The 17,224-nt window shown below is 43.4% G+C and overlaps 1 protein-coding gene across 2 annotated transcripts in view; it reads left to right on the forward strand.

Annotated features, from left to right (window-relative positions):
• Positions 1 to 1,041: 1,041 nt before the first annotated feature.
• The window catches only part of Fyn (FYN proto-oncogene, Src family tyrosine kinase), a 207,276-nt gene continuing 191,093 nt past the window's right edge, over positions 1,042 to 17,224 (forward strand). Inside the window, exon 1 of one of the 2 annotated variants that reach the window (XM_027928301.2) lies at positions 1,042 to 1,121. The gene's annotated coding sequence lies outside the window, so the exon portion shown is untranslated. The remainder of the gene's footprint in view (positions 1,122 to 17,224) is intronic. The other variant, XM_071613116.1, reaches the window with a different exon arrangement.

Genomic DNA, 17,224 nt, shown 5'->3' on the forward strand with positions numbered 1-17,224 from the left:
GAGACTGATGAAATAATATTAATTTCAAATTCTCTTTCTCCTGGTTATTCGTTGGACGGTTCCAGGGTTCTTTTTAGTTTTTCCAAGGTTCTGTGATAGGGTTCTACTTTGCTCCGCACTTTAATTTTTTTTTTTTTTAATTTTAGTTTCACCAGAGGATACACTGCTATTACCACTCTCTAACCCTTTCCATCTTATCCTACCACCCTCAAATAAAAAAGGCAAAATATCCCTTTATGAGGCAGGATCCCATGGTTTGGGGGGAATGGCAAGTACCAATTCTTAGTAGTAGCTGCAACCTACCGCAAAACAGAAACTGCAGCTTATGCTCTCGCTTCTTTCTCCTGCCCTATCCCACCAACTCACAACTCCGCACAATCCTTAACACACACACACACACACACACACACACACACACACACACACACACCCTCCTCCAGCCTCGCATCCTCTCGCACACCCTACACTGCACGCACGCCAGGATGCCGGCTGCCACAGTAACGCTCAACCCACTCGGCGGCACCACCCATGGCCGTTCCGCCCCCGTCCCACACACCAATGGTTGAGGCCCGCAGCTCCCAAGGGGCCCTTTGATAGGGCAGAGCGACTTGCCACTCTCAGGTCATGCCCCGCCCCCTCCTCGCTCCCCTCGGGAGCTGGAGGGGCCCGAGCATCAGCGAGAGTAGCTGCAAGCAGCCGCGGCGGCGGCGGCGCGTCGTTGCAGTTGCGCCATCTGTCAGGAGCGGAGCCGGCGGGGAGGGGGCTGCCGCGGGAGAGGAGGAGGGGTCGCCGCGAGCCCGAGGCCGCCGAGACCCGCCCGCCGGTCGGCCGCGAGAGCAGAGGCGAGGCTGCGCTCCGAGCCCGGCGTCCTCCGCTGTCCGGGCGCACGGCGCTTCTCCCCGTGCACCGAGCACTCTCCGGGCGCACACAAAGCCGCGGCTCACGCCAGGGAGGGATCCGGCGGCCAGGCCGGGGACACCCCGGCGCCGCCCCCTCGGAGATCTCGGAGGGCCCACCGGCTCCCGGGTCCGCAGCGGAGCTACTGGACCCGCCTCGGCCGCGCCGAAGGAGGGCGGGGAGTGGACCATGTGAATGGGCTTCGGAGCCTGAGCGCCGCACAGGTAAGCTGCCGGGATGCGCCTCTGGAGGCCACGGGGATGCTGCGGAGACGCCCGGCCGCCCGCGCCCCCGCACAGGGCGGCCCCCGCGGCTGGGGCCCCGCGCTGCAGTCCCTCGGCCACTGCCGCCTCTGGGGCACCCCGCGGGGCTGCGGGAGAGTTGGCAGCACTAGGGGTCTTCCCGAGGCCCTGTCGCAGGACACCTTTGTGGGGTGCGGTCCCGAGGTAGCGCAGGGATGGGGGCTCATTTCTTCGCCTGTTAGCCGGCGCCGGGTGGGAGTCGGAATTGGCTTGGGGGCGAGGCTGGCCCAGACTCCTCCCCCGCCCTCCTTTTGGGGCCCCCAGTGGGGACTAGGGCTGTGTGTGTTGTTTTAATGTCAAGGATGATGTAATCACTTAATAATTGATGCCCCGTGCTGCTTCCCTCCCCACCCAACCCCTGCCCCACTCCTCCACCTCTGGGCCTCCTCCCTCGGCGGCCGTCGCCTTCCCCAGCGCATCCTACTGCCTATTTCTGGCACCTCCCTTGCACTTCCCCCATCCACCCCTTCACTCTTCCTGTGCCACCACCCACCCACCCTTCCCCTTTCCCCTGTGTCGGAGCCTTCCCTCCTCTTCCTCTGTCCCCCACCCCTGCTGCTCTCTCTAGCTCCTTTCTCCTCCCTTCCCTGCTCACTCGCTGAATTTCCTCTTCACTTCCCTAGATCGATGGTTGTTTTTGTTTGGTCTCCTCCCCTCTCTTATCTCTGCGGCTACAGGCAGAGGGGGACTGGGCCAGAAGAGGCCCCCGAGCTTGGGCCCAGGCGGTATTTGCTGGGACACTTAGGGAAGAGGCATAATCAAATCACCCTTCTAGCTTCTCCTTCCCCCAATAAATCACAGAGACTCGCCCGCGTGTGTGTGTGTGTGTGTGTGTGTGTGTGTGTGTAACACACAAAGAGCCCTTTCAGTGCATAGCAGGAGACACACAAAGTACCCAAGGATCATCGGCTCCATGCTTCTTGTTTCTTTTCCCTAGGGCTTCCCTTTCTTTCCTAGGAAGCAGTTGATCTTCTCTCAGAGTCTTTCCTGCCACATTTACCAAAAAAAGAAAGGCCCCCTAGATGCCGGGTGGCAGGTGGCAGCATTTTGCTGTGTTCATAGACCAGTAGTGTAGACTGTCAGCTGCTATGTGTCTTAGATTTAAGGGGAAAATTATCCCAGCTGTTTTGAGAGTTTACTTTTAAGATAACCTCCCCACTCCCTCATTTTACCCCTTCTCTTTTTGAGGATAGTTATAAGAGTTGGGATAGGGTAAATTGGTGTAGGATCAGAAGAATTTTGTTTCTGAATTAGAATTAAATTGGTGTTTGACAAGAGTGAGGAAACCTGACTTGTTTCTTCTATCTAGTCTAAGGCCTCTTTGCTGGAGTCTTTTGAAATGAAATCTGGTCTGCCCAATGATGCTGTTTCACTCTTTTATTCAACTAAGTAACTGAGGACCTGCATTGAATTGGCACTTGCAAGACCATGGAGACTGTCTTACTTGCTTCATGGTAGCCTTCAGATGCCCACACTCTTCCTCTTACCACCCAAGCAACTATAATAATTTTCATTCTTTGTCCAGTCTTTCTCCCCAGTCCCTACCCCATGGGCACTGTGCTTTCAATTGAAGAAACTCACAGTCTTTTAGAGGAAGTAGTTTAACTATCTGAGGCTTTGGGGCACTTAGCTCTGAACAGAAGATTTAGAATGCTGAACCTTGGACTATCTGATGTACCTCTTAAAGTAGAAGTGTTAATGAAAAATTTGGGCTTAATGTTCTGTTTTGTAAACAGGTGGCATGTGCTTAATCAATAATGTCAAAACTTATGTTGGGCCTGTTGTTTCCTAAGATTAGTACTATAGCAAGTAACAAAACAGTCTCAAGTTTGTTCTTCAAGAATTTTATCAGAAAAGAGTTATTATGATTCATTAAACATTTGCTTCTGTGCTTTCTAAGGACATTTATGGTGGAACTTTTTACATTAAAAAAAGCAATAGCGTTAATGAGGGTACTGTAAAAACAAAGACTTGTTTGTTGGATGCCAGACCCAGAAAGAAAAGTCAGTGCACAATAAACTCTCACTCTGTTGACCAAGTTAAAGAGACTTAATGATAAGGTTGAATGTGAACAAATGCACACTCTACTTTTCTCTCAGGTTGGAGTCTTAGGTTGGAGTCTCCAACCTAATCTGTCTTGCTAAAAATTCTCTTTAACCTTTGGAGTCTGTCATAAATGTCATCTTCCCTCTGAAGACTTCATTAACTCTTTTTTGAGCAATGTTGTTTTCAAATATTAGCAGCAGGCATTATGTTTGTCATGCTGTTTCTACCATTAATTTGGTCAGTACATTGAGAAAAGGAGCCTAATCTTATTTGTCTCATTTCCTACCAAGTATTACATTAGTAGGTAATCAGTGGTTCATTTAACAATCAACAAATATGAGTTAGATCATTGGTATGGACACCTGTTTTAATTAGGATAATGTTAGCAGCTGTAACAAATAGGCCTGCAAACATACAATCGTTCAAAAGCAATGCACATTTATTCTTGCCTATGTAATAGTCCAAAATGGGTGTTTCTGGTCATTGGGTGGCTTTCTTCTGTTTGGCAATTCTGAGTCCCTTGCCCCTATCTTGTAGCTGCACAATTACATGGCTTTTCATTGTAGCCTGTTTTAGCTGACTGGGCAAAAGAGAGAATGAAGAGATGTATCCACTTGTAAAATGTCTTGGCCTACAAATGACCCACATCACTTGTACAAACATGAGGGCTATGTATGTGACTAAATTTAATTGCAAGGGACCCTGAGAAATGTAGGTAAGCCATGTGTCCAGAAAAAAAAGGACAAGAAATGTATTTTTGATGAACAGCTCTGCCAAACACTCCCATTTAACAAGGTATATCCACTACCCTCAAGAAGCTTGTTGGCTGATGGTAATTAAATTAAATGGAAATCTAAGAGCCGACACCCATCCTTGCTTTTGTTCTTTTGATTTTATAAGTTCAGATATTTTCATCTTAATCATATTTCAGAAACCTTGCTTTTTGTCAAGTTTTAAGGGGCCACTTCTCACTCAGTAATCTCTTATCATATAGTCCATCTGTCACTTCCTGTGTTGACTTTGATGTGGTGGTTTTTAGTCCAGAAGCACCTTCCTTGGCCTCGATCTGTGTCTGGTGATTTTATAGACTTCCATAGTGGCTAGTGGGATCCTTGGAAATCACATGTCCTTAAGAAGAAATGAAGCAGAATAGGAAAGGTAAAGCTCATTGCCCCAGGGCCATGCTGATGGTGGAACTCAGGGCTTTGTGCATGCTAGGCAACTGCTCTACCACTGGGACATGAAGTTTCCAAAGAGAAGGCCAGACGCCCAGCCATCTCAGCTCTTCAACTCCACCTGGGCCCCTTCATCAGCAGCTGTCTGTCTTGTGCATTTCTTGGAAGTTTTGAGCTTTCAGACCTCCAGGAACAGGGGAATCTGCTAGTGTTCTGGATAGTCCCTGTTCTCCACAGGTCTCCAAACTATTGCAGCAGTTCTGAATTCTGCCCATGCCTGTAATCATAATTAATAATTCTCTTTCTTTCTGTTTTTGGCTGTGAACATTTTGCTTTATTCATCAGTTCTGCAAACATCAGCCTAATATGTTATTTTGTGTAAGACATTGGGGGACATGGGGCTGTAGAAATGAATATTCCTGCTGTCCTTGCTCTTCAGAAGCTCAATGTGTACTAGAAGAGATAATAATAATAATAATAATAATAATAATATAGCTAACATTGATAATTTACGGTGTGTCATGTACTGTTTAAGCTCAAATCTTAACAATAATGATATGAAGTGGTTTCACTTATAATCACCATTTTACGAATGGGCAAGTTTCAGTAACTTACTAGTAACTAACTCAAAAGATCATGTAGCTACAAAGTGCTAGAGTCAAAATCAGGCTCAATTACTTTGGTTCCAAAGCCCTTCTACTAAGTCACTGGGCAGTTCAAAATACTTCATATGTTTATAGTCATGATAGGAATAAGACATTTTTCACAAGGGAGGTGGGTGGTTAGCATACTTTGGAAATTGAGACTTCTGGTTGATGGAAAACAGAACTTTATATCTAATAAAGTATCCATCCCTACCTTCCTTTCTTCTATTTAGACCCTCGTCTGATATTCATCTGGGAAACAAAAAATAAAATTTGAAAATGGAAAATCAAAGTATGTTGATACTGGAAGTAGTTTCACTTTCTGTGCTTCTTTATTTTAAGCTAGGTCCTTCTGCACAGGTCCTTCTATATAGATAGGTCTTTATGAATTGGTGAATTGTCTGCATTTACAATTTGCCAGACATTGAACTAGTGCTTGGGAGCAAAAGGTGTGTGTGTGTGGGGGGTGATCCTGCCTCAAGGAACTTACCTACTGGCTCAACTGAGAAAGGAGGAAGCCTCTGACAATATTATACATGCTGATTCTAGGGGTACATACACAGGACACAGAGAGTATGCACAGCAAAGAGGTGGGGCGACCAGACAGTAAAGACTGGAGGAAGAGGTATCTTGGAGTAGGAGTTGGTTAGTTAAATGTGGGAAGGCCACTGCTCCAGAAAGAACAACCCAGAAGGTGAAGGCAGAGACCTTTCGGGATGCTGCAGTTACTTCACGACCCAATGGGGTGGTAGAGAGATGGAAAAAGGAAGAATACAGGGCTGGAGAAGAAATTGAGAAGATTCTAATAAGTATTTATAAGTGGAGACGTGACTTTGACCTATTTTGGATTTTAAAAGTATCACCTGGCCATAGTGTGTGGGGCTTTGGTCAGAGCCAGGTCGACTGATTCAGGGAGGATAGTTACTAGAAACTCAGATGAACTATAGGTGAGGGTCAAAATGGAAGGGATGAAGTGGGGATAGGGTGAGAAAGAGTGATATGGAGGTGCATAGAAAAGGGGTCTTTGGGAAATGAGGTGGGGAGATAGTGGAAACAGGTAGTACAGTAAGCTGGGTGTGTGCAAAGGGAAGATGTCATCACAGACACTTTGGACTTCCAGGTGGAGGTGTCTCCATTGCATACATGGGTCTGGAGTAAGGGAAGAGGGCTAGAATTCAAATATAAATTTGTTAGTAGTAAGTGACAGATTCTTGAAGCCATGGATGTGGGTTAGTTCACCCAGGGAGAGTACATGGAGTATATGGAGCAGACAGGGCCAGAGTGAGCCCAGGAATGCAGGAGGAGTACAGGCCCTGAGTGGGAGAGGTACGAAGTGTTGGACAGACCTGGGGGAGTTCATATCCAGGGCTGCAGAGATAACAAGATACAGAATGAAAAGTGCTGTTGGATTTAGCACCAACAATTTCTGAGCCGGAGCAGAGTAGCATTAGGGGAATGAAAGTGTATAAATCTTAAAATCTGCCGCTCCCCAGCCCAGGTAGAAGTACATATCAAAATCCGCAGAACATAGAATTGTGAGGGACTCTCTTGCAGAGGTTTTCAAGAGCATATGTCATGGGACCCAGAATCTTGGATATCATATAGTCCAATATGTAAAATAACTTATTTGTGAGAAAAAAAAATGAAGTACAGAGAGTTCAAATGACTTGTTCAAATTGGCAAAGTCATCAAGTTTGTAGTCTTTTAGCTCAGGTGGGACATGAGGTTAAAAGCATGGAGTTGGAGTAGGGTCCAGGTCTCCAACTATGTGGGCTGGCCCAAATTACCTCATCCCTCTGTGCCTACCTTTCTTCATCTTTAAAATGGTGAGCAGGAACTACTTTGAGGAGTTAATAGTTAATCAATGTAAAGCACTCAGAATAATGTCCCCATAAGGAAAAGTGATATGTTTATGTGGTAATTATGTACATATGTACACACAGACACACACACGTGCGTGCACACACACACACAAACATCTATCCTTTAGGGAAGGTGAAAATGGTCTGTGTGCATATAAGGAAATTTCGAGTAATTTAGAAAAAGATTTGGGTGATTGTCAGTTCTGGAGCAAGAATTTTTCGAGAAGATAGGAACTTCATTTATATGGTATGATTGAAAATAGAATTTTTAGTAAATCTTCTTAAGAAATACTGAGTCTTCTTTATTCTTGAGAATAGAAACAGGAAAGCACTCTGAAGTCAGCCCTTTAAAAGAGTTTCTTTGTTTTAGTCAGACAACCAGATTTTAACCTATTTACAATTAAGTCCCTTGAGATTGACTTCACAATGTATCCTGACTTTCTAAAGGGAGAATGAACTACAGAGTAGGAAAAAAAAAATATGAATTATGACTGTCATGTACTTGATATCTGTGAAAAAAAAGTGATTTGGTTATTTAGAGGAATATAATCTTTTTTTTTTTTTTTAGTGTTTCTGATTGAGCAAATCTAATTTTTAGCTACTAAAACACATAAGTAGTCTGAACATTATTATCCAGATGGACTTGGGTGACATGCAGCATAGACAATTTAGGAATAAGTGACACTCTGGACTTGATTAGAACGCAGTAATCCTAGAAGGATATAAATTGAACTGGATTTATGGCCTAATAAAAACGTGGGAAGCAAAGATAATGCTTACTGACTCATGAAACTTTAACAATGTTTGTGAGACTCCAAGTTGTCGTAATATTTGGACGAGAGCACTTCCCATCCGTCTCCGCCTGCTTCTGAGTGGCCTGCTCTGCACCTTGCTCTAAAGGGAAGGCTGTACTGGGTCTTCTTAGGTATTCTTCCGAAGCAGAGTTTATCACATGCTGTACCCTTGCAAGCAAGCCATGACCTCAAGCCGCGCCTCACAGGATTGGGCAAATATATACTGAGCACCTATTAACTGTAAGCTGTTAGGAGAAAAAAAAGTTCATCAAGGGAAAGCCTTAGCCTATTGATTACTTTTGTTCAGAAAGCTTTTTGAAGGGGCTCCTTGTTTCTGGCCTTGTTTTCCCCTATCTCTAATGGTGTCAAAAAACACACAGGGTAACAGCTACTTGCCCATCCCTGAATACACCATGCAAATATCAACACTTACATTTTATTGAACCCTGAAGGCCTTTGTTCAGTGCTTGACATACACTAATTTACTAAATCATTACAACTCTGTGGCAGGCATAGTATTGTTATTCCCATTAGTCACACAAAGAGACTGAGGCTCACAAAGAGTGAGGCCAGGCCTGTGTCACTCAGTTCTCTCCTGCTTTGCTCTGAAATGGGGTGTCTTGTTCCCTGCCTCCTTGCCTTTTCTTTGCACAGTTAGCTATATGTTGTTCGTTGGGAGATTCAAAGTCACCTCTGTCTCACTGTGACTCCACTCAAGACATGGCTGCTGGGAAGCCCTCCCTTCACTCCTCGCTCTGGGCTCGCAGAGCACTGAGGTACCCCTCATCATAGCCTGACTTGTAAAGCAGAGGGAGTCAGCTGGGGCGGGGTGGGGGGCGGTGCTGGCTTTTTACACTGATTTGTGAGCTCTTTGGAAATCAGTAACTCTATCTTGCATATGGTTGATTTGCCAACACCCAGCATTATTCCATGAGGACTGTCATTATTATTCCCATTGAAAGGGTGAGAAAACTGAAGCATAGACATTGATTTAGTCAGGGCCACATGGCTAGCAAGCTACACAAGCTCTTCACTCTAAATTTGTTCTAGCTCTCAAAGGAGCCTGTGAACTGTGAGGGCAGGTTGGTACCCAGCAGCTCCCAGCCTAAAACCTCATCGTTTGTGCATGGTGAACATCAGCCCTCTTGTTCTTCCATCCACCCTGGAAGATTGGAAAATGGAGAATACATGGAACCAGGTCTTATCTCACGATATGAGCAGGGGGTGCATGAGAGCCTGAGGATCTTCTGCCATGTGATATTCCCTGGCCTCGTTCTGATTTCAGTGGGGAGGAAGCAGGCAGGGTGGAACACTTTGAAAATCTTTTCAGGGAGGACAGAAGCATGAGGAGGCAGCTTCTGGAGATCAGGGAATGAAGCAGGCATAGGGAGTTCGAAGCCATGAGGGTGGGAGCAGGCAGAAGAGAAGTAGAAATCATCAGCTAGCTGGAGTCAGAGGGAGCTGCAGCCTGTCGCAGGAAGGACCTCTTAACTTGTCTTTTAAAGATTTGCAAGTACCTGCACCTTTTGAATGTGCTGGTGGGATTTTATCTGAGGAATTCAAACACTTTCATTTTCTTCAGAGCTTCTATCTTTTAGGTACCCAAAAATAGTAGGCTTTTCAGGAGTTGTATAAGAATTCCATCTGCTTTGTATTGAAAAGTAGGCCTTTAATGGAAAATTAAAATTGAGCCAGATCTCCTTCCCCACAACAAAGCCCAGGGAACTTTTCCCATGCCTTCTTTTAATCTCCAGAATACGTTACTGAATCTGTATTTCTGTGAAATCCTGCCCAGTTTAAGCTCTACTGAAAAGGCAAATAAACACCAAATTCTTTCATTTCCCCACGCGTGTTGGGTCTACTTAGAAGCAGTAACAATTTCAAATATTGTCACTTGTGAAATTTGATTTTTGTTTTAATTTTATTTTAATTCCAGTCCAGATATGGTGTGATGTGTTCCCCATAGTCCAGCATATATGTACTCACTGGGATACTTGAAAAGGCACTGATTTCTGTTAATGGTTTCTCTGGTTGCTCTCTCAGAGTTTGGAGGGTATCACCTTGTATTGTCTGGTTTATTTTCTAACCTGGAAATACAAACACCATGCTTCATTGTTTTTCAGATCTAAAACTCTGGAGCTGAGTTATCAGTGAACTGTAACATTCTAACATTGTCTATTTTTTATCGTTGTCTCCTCCCTAAAAATGTCCCTGTGTGGCTGTCCTTTGTACACCTTTGCTGGATCCTCATTCTCTTGATGTTCTCTTGATATGTTGTGCCCTTCAGCCTCTCCCATGGTTTGCAAATAACAGTTGCTTCACTTTTTCCCATACTTTCTAGATTGAGTGTGGAGGCGTAGATCTGTGTTGAAATGGAGGTACTGGCTGATGTACATACTGATTCTTTTGCCTTTACTAACCACACAATAAATAGAAGCAGAAAGACCAGATTCCAGAGCCTGGCCTGCTGTGCCTTCCCCAGTCTCTGTGTCCTTCCCAGTCACACCTGGCTCACCTCATCTACCACCACACTAAAGCTGGATAACACCTGCTATCTCATGAATATGAAAGAGGTGTTCTGGCCTTTCTTTTCCTTTCCTGGAATCCACAAATCCTCCATTTCCATTAGAATCCCATTCATTTGTCAAGGCCCAGCTGAAATACCAGTTTTCTCCTTCTCTTCCATTAAACATTTGTATCTCTCAATTGCTTTCAGTAACTGATGACTTAAATTAGTAGTTAAATTCTGATGCAAGAAAGCCAAGGTTCAGAAGATTTTTATGACTTGCCCAAGCTCAGTAATTGATTTAGCCGAGACTCGAAATCCATATGTATGGGTCCTGCCCTCTCAGGAAACCGAAGACTCTTGGCCCCATGTGTTCCAAATCTTGTTTGCTGTGCCACCTTTTTGTCTATCCATCTATAGCATGCAGTGCAGTGTCACTCTCAAGGTAGGTACTTAGCAGATGTTACTTAGACATGTCCTGAATGTGCAGCTGGTTTCCTGGGCATCTGGATGCTAGGGTGTCATCTGCTTGGACGTTGAGTTTCTGTATTTTCTGGTGGCTGCACATTTACTTCCTATATGATTTAGGCTGGGTCATTGTCCTAGACCATTTTAGGAACTACCATTGTATCTTGGAATGATTTGTGTTTTAAGATCTTTTGTTTAGAATCTTAATCATTTTGTTAAAAGTCTAGGTGATCAAAAAAGCAGTTACTTCTTTGCCTTCTGCTTTCACCAACACAATTTTAACCAAAAAAGAAAAAGAAAAAAGGAAGTTATTCAGTACAGAATGACATGTGAGACCAGGGAGAAAATACAGAATGATTCAAAATCTGGAGGAGACCAGAAGAGTACAAGACTGAATGATGGGAGAGAGAAGAATAACTGAATGGGCTGCTGGTATTGAGGAAGAGAAAGCAGGTGCTAGCTTTTTATGCATCCACCCATTTCTAGACCTCTCAAAGCATGGTTTACTTGATCCCTCAGCCAGACAGAACACAGCCTGTCGGTGGGATTGCCTTTCTCTCCAGGCATTAATTGTGTTTGCTTTGTGGCATGATCTGAAGAATCTCCTTAGCAGCAGAGGGCTCTATCCCAGACTTAAGGTCCTTCCTACAAAGTAAGGATTTGACACAGCAGCCCAGCTTCAGCCTTTTCTTTGTATATCCTTCAAAAGAATGATAGAAAATAAGCTTTATAACATGTTTTCCATGGTTGGGGGAGGGACTACTCCAGTCATTTCTGTAACAAAAGACATATCAACATGAGGGGTAATGTTTGCCAGGCATTCGTTAAGCCTCAGCTACCTGGACACAGCATGCTGGGATTCTTCATTACTGGCTTCCCCTGCCTGGCCCTCACCTACATGCCAGATTCAGTGTACTGGGATGGAGAGCAGCTGTGGATGCAGGCCAGCTGCTATAGCAAAAGGAAGGGGGCTGCGTACCTTGTGTTCCTCTTTTTTGAAATGCTATTTCGATCTTTGGGAACCGGTGGTAGGTTGTTTTTTCTTGCTTAACCAAGCACTGTCTATGATTTAAATGCTTTGCTGGCCCCCTCCCCACCACCACAACCTCTGCCTTAAATGTAGGAGATCACACTCTGCTCTGACTAAAGTGTGCTTTTCCCCTTTGCTGGCACATAATGTCACTACTTCCTGTATTTACCCAGTTTGTTCACGTGCAGATACTTTTGTGCATGTCATTGTCAATATTGTCCATTTTTAGAAGCAAGTCTGTGTAATACTAAATTAAGTTGTGCACTTATTCAGTGCTTGTTGATTATGATTCTAAGCTTCCCACTGTTTTGTAGTCATTATTCAGCAGATTCTTGATTTCAGGTACCAAGAGGTTTTTCTGGAGGTAATTTTCTTAGGGGCTGAAAAGTACTTATCAAAGACCTTGAGGGGTGCATGGGAAGAATCTGTAAAGACTATGTGGATCAAGCAGAACCAGATCTTCTGTGGGTAAAAGTAGCTCCTGGGAAAAGGATGAGTTCTGGTTATTTTATTCAGAAATATGATCCAAAGAGGCAAAGAGGATTGGCACTTGGAAAACTGCAGCCCCCAAAGTTATCTGGCTGTACCTCAGCCAACATGCCATACAGGAAAGAGCATAGTGCATGAAAGTATTGGAGGGGGCATCTAAGGCAAGCCCCACTGCCTTCCCTGATCCTCATACCTCCAGTTGTGACAGAAGTTCTGTGTTGTTTGGATGAAATTCCCTGGCTAGTCCTCACAACAATGATCTCATGTAGCTGAGATCCAAAGCAGCCACCGTGAGAAAATCCCTGCTTTGTGGTCCCCACCAACGCACCCACCTGAGCTCTCAGTGCTCCCTGCCCCGAGCCACTAGAGAGGGAGGTATTGGTGAAGTAGGAGAGAGAGATGGCATAATGGACAGAAGGGGCTTAGAGAATCTAGAAAAGATTCAAACAAGCACTAAACTATAGGATGGGTGTTAATAGATAGATAAAACACATTCTGGATTTAGATCTGACTGGAATTTGCTGGTTTTTAATGGTTCCCCTTAGCCCAATTTGGTGAGTTTGCCTGGTAATGCTTGTCCCTTGGGAATGGAAAATCTGACCTTGTGGTGACCTAGAGTGAAGAATTGGCTCAAATAGTCAAGTGAGTAGGATGTTCTCAACGACTGAAGAAAACATCAGCTGAATTAGCTGAAAGTAGGGATCAAGGCTGAATAGCCCTGGTGTAAGATAAGGTAAGGAAGGACTGAGTGAACAGATAAGGAAGGAAGGGTCTGAGGTCTCAGGGATGTATTGAGTGAACACAGCAGATTTAGAAGAGGAGAGACAAAACGACAAGGCCCCTGAAGAAAGGAGTTCCACAGGGGAGTATCTGTACGGATCAAGGATATCAGATGTAAAGAATTCAAGAATGGAAAGCCATCCGTCCTTTTGCCGTTAGTTAAACATGTATAAATGATGCCTTCTGGAAGAAGAACATGTCAGCCTGTTGCTGGTGCTTTTTTGGTTTTGTTTTGTTTGCTTGCTTTTAAATCCTGGATGAATGTTCTGGACCTCCGAGACCTTGCATCATGAGCAGCTGGTTTAGTGGGAATAATATTTTGAACTGGTATTCAATTTACTTTCCCTTCCTCCTAATTCTTATCACCCAGGGAGTCTTCCCCATTGAGGTTAAAGATTCTATTACTTCAGGGGGAGACCAGAACATGGCCAAGGACAAAGAAGACATTGTTCAGCTTTTGACGTTCAAAATAGGCCCTTCAAGCATGTTTCAGAGACCAGTTAGCCCTGCCTTCATTTAAGAGGCAGGCTTTGTTAGGAAAAAAAAAAATGACTTGTGGATTCCAGAGAACCAGATCGCAAAAGGGGATGGCATGTCCTGCACAGTAAGCTGTGAAAAGGAGGGAGGCTGCAGGATAGTTTCTCTTTGTCCAGGAAGGAGAGAAGCCCTTCCTGAGTTAGTGGGAGGAACTTGCAGAGATTCTAGACTTAAGAAATGGGTGGGTCACTGAGATCCAATGCCCCAGTTCCTGGACTTCAGCTTGAGAGATAAGTGAGATGTTAGAAACTCCAAGAGGCTGAAGGAAGCCCCCAACGCAGTGGGCACTTGTACCTTGCATCCTGTCAGGAATTCTGGAAGGAACCCACCTTGCAGTGCACCCTGCAGTGGGGCATTGTTAGGCAGAAGCAGGCCCCAGTATAGTGTCCCCTTTCAGTTTCCCAAAACCTGTATGTGGTGGCATAGGGGAAATCTCAGCAGTCCAACTTGTCAGGTTGGGGAACATGGAGATGCTGAAGAGCCAGAGATCAAAATGGAGAGGGCGTGGAAGGCAGCATGCTGACCTCACCACTGGAGACCAGCGGGGGTCATGGCCACAGATATGCTGAGCCCTTATGAGGTGGTGACCGGCTACATCAGCAAGACAGTGGAACAACACATCCCACAGAGGCCACTGAGGGCTTGGAGGGCAGCATTTGAGCCAGACACTATCTCCATTACTGCCTGGTCTGTAATCGTCCCCATGGGTGAGAAGGGAAAGGGAAAGGAACAGCCCTGAGGGGCATTGGAAGTGAGTAATTTGACTACTTGCCTGAAGCAACTGAAGGTTTAACTCTGAAGAGAAGACATTATCTGGAAATAGCAAGATTGTCTTTCTACCATAAGCAGGAACACAGTGATCATAATCAAATTGAATTCAACCATTGAGATTCAGCCATTTCAACCCTTTCACAGGTCTTCACGCAGTAAGTGCACATTTGGGCTGCATTTGGGCTATATTTTTATCTGTTTGGGGGCAGATTTACTTATGCTTTTCCTTTGAGTAATTCATGGTTTAGTATACCTGTATTAAGCTTATTTTGGACGTGAGAAGTTCTGTCCTCTTGGAGGGCAAAGCTGCCTACCTGATGTTTCAAAGAGTATTGTAGGGATATTGGTGGGGATTCTGGCTGCCCATTGTTTGCAGGTGGCAGTTCTTCCCAGTGCACTGCAAGGAAGTACCTTGGTTCCCTGGGGGCCTCAGGAGGGTGGAAAACATTAGAGTTTCAGGGCCTTTATCAGTGAACTCACTGCCTGCCATGATAGAGGCCAAAGAAGAATTTTTATTGTGTCTGAATTCTTCATTTCCTATTTTAAAGGTAACAGGGTGAAGACTAGAAATATGCTCCTAAATACAAGGGGAAATGCTCTTTGTTTTTATTCAATCCCCATGTACTAAATAAAGCACCAGTTTATGAAAGGATTCATTTCCAAGTATAATTCATACATACTTACCAGAACACTCAAATGAGAGAGGGGGAAAACTCTTTTTAATTACATTTCATCTCTCTCTGACATTCATACAAGGATGATGCTACATTTAAGAAGATGTCTTTCAAAACCTGCTGTTCCTGGAAATACCTAGTAATTTTGGAAGGAAAATCTTTAGGCCTGCTTTCAAAGCATGCCTTTGTTGGAGGTGTGGTGGGGAGCTGCCTGTTGAGACACTGTTTATATATTTTCCTACCAGAAGATTATTACCGTGGTACTGAGCAAATCTCAAAACATAAATGCATCTCATGTTTTCCCTTGTCTGTCAGTGGTAATCAAGGGAGGTGGAAATGGGGCCGTAATGTAAATCAGGAGGTGTTCCTGCATAGATAAAATAATAGAATTTTTTTAAATGCTGATTTATGACCTGGCAGATTTTTTTAAAAGAATAGTTTGGACCTATGAAATACTCCTATTCAAAATCTATTTAAAATCAAAATTATCAAAACTTAAACATGTTTATACACATTAGAGATAAAAGTCTTTTGTATCACTTATCTGAGCAGTTGCAAAAACATAAGATAGTAATTATTTTTTGCTACATAATTTACTCGCCCTGGTTTTTGTAGCCTTGTCTCTAGTATGCATTTCACTGATACTTTTCATGAAGAATAAATTGTTTTTAATTTTCTTATGAAGTTGCCTGTGATCCCTTCAGAGTTGTTTATAGTTAGTATTTGAAGTTAATACTTCCAGTTGGCATTTATGTGTACACCACAGTATTTCTAATTGAGAAAATAGCTCTTTCTGCAGATGTAAAGTCCCTGGTAAGCTCAGAGCAATTTTGCTAAGTTGGGGCTCTTCTGAGACAATTTTTTTTTTAGAGTGAAATATGTAAATATTTTGTTCATATTTTCACAGGTCTTTCCCCCTCATTTAGAATTCTTATCTTCAACAAATGTTTTTACAAGACAAAACTTAAGAAATAAATTGATGTGTGATCTTTTTGAATGTTTTGTCAGATGTAGATGATATAAAATCATGGGCCTTCTCAATTTCACCCCATTCTGTTACAGGCCATAAATGTATCCAATTAAATCTAGGAGCACCATCAAAAGATTGCCATGAGTCAAGATATTACAAAACATCATAGTATAATTTCAGAGTTAAATCTTGGGTAGTATTCAAGTCTTATCATTTAATGTGTTCAGTTCCTCCTTCCTTTGCTTTCATTGGGATGAATTTCAACATCTTCTGTTCATGAGCCTTATTTTCAATAACTGCAACGTCTTCAAAAGCTAGACTATTTTTGTGCTTCATTCATTGCTTTGATCAAAGATTTCCAACTGGTTTGGAACAGAATGCACCCAAACTTCAGAAGACTTGCCTATCATAGTGTTAAGGCACACCCAGGTCAATTCAGAGAGTGGGTTCTCAAACACAACCCAGGTGATGATGAATGACATATGGCAAAGGGAGGCATGTACTGCTGTGCTGAAGTATTTTTTGCACTGAACATTGGCTTTGTCACAAAAATTTTGTAGGTTCAGTTTTTCTAACTGGGCATATATACTACAGTTGGTCAATTTCTACATCTACAATTTTCTTTCATGTTTGGGAGGCTAAACCTACCTGGATTGAATGCAGTTATAAATTATGCATGTGCCACCCCAAATTCTAAGTCACTTTCTGCTCCATAGGTTTCTTGAAAAGTAAGAACATTATTTTTTTTTAATTTTTTTCTAGATGTTGATGGACTTTTATTTTATTCATTTATTTATATGCAGTGCTAAGAATTAAACCCAGTGCCTCACACATGCTAGGCAAGCACTCTACCACTGAGCCACAACTCCAGCACCAAAGAACATTATTTTTAGCATCACAAAATTTTTATATGTATCATCACTGCAAAAACAAGTAATTTCATCTTCTGTGTTGAACTTTGTACAATTTACAGCAGTGTTTACAATAACAGGAGCTGTTTCACCTATGACAGAATAAACTTCTCCAAACTTTCTTTTGACTCCATGAAATAGTTTAAAATACCTGATGATTCTACCATAACATTGGAATCATTGAGTTGTTTATAAGGTTTTTTTTTCTGCTAACGAAGCTGATACATTACAGATACTTTACACACACACACACACACACACACACACACACACACATCCTTTCAAAAGTAATCTAAATCAATTTATGTAGTACTGAGTATTGAACCTAGGGGTGCTTATCACTGAGCTAAATCCCCAGCCCTTTTATT

This window comes from Marmota flaviventris, chromosome 6 (assembly GCF_047511675.1).
Source record: "Marmota flaviventris isolate mMarFla1 chromosome 6, mMarFla1.hap1, whole genome shotgun sequence".
Classification (NCBI taxonomy): domain Eukaryota; kingdom Metazoa; phylum Chordata; class Mammalia; order Rodentia; family Sciuridae; genus Marmota; species Marmota flaviventris.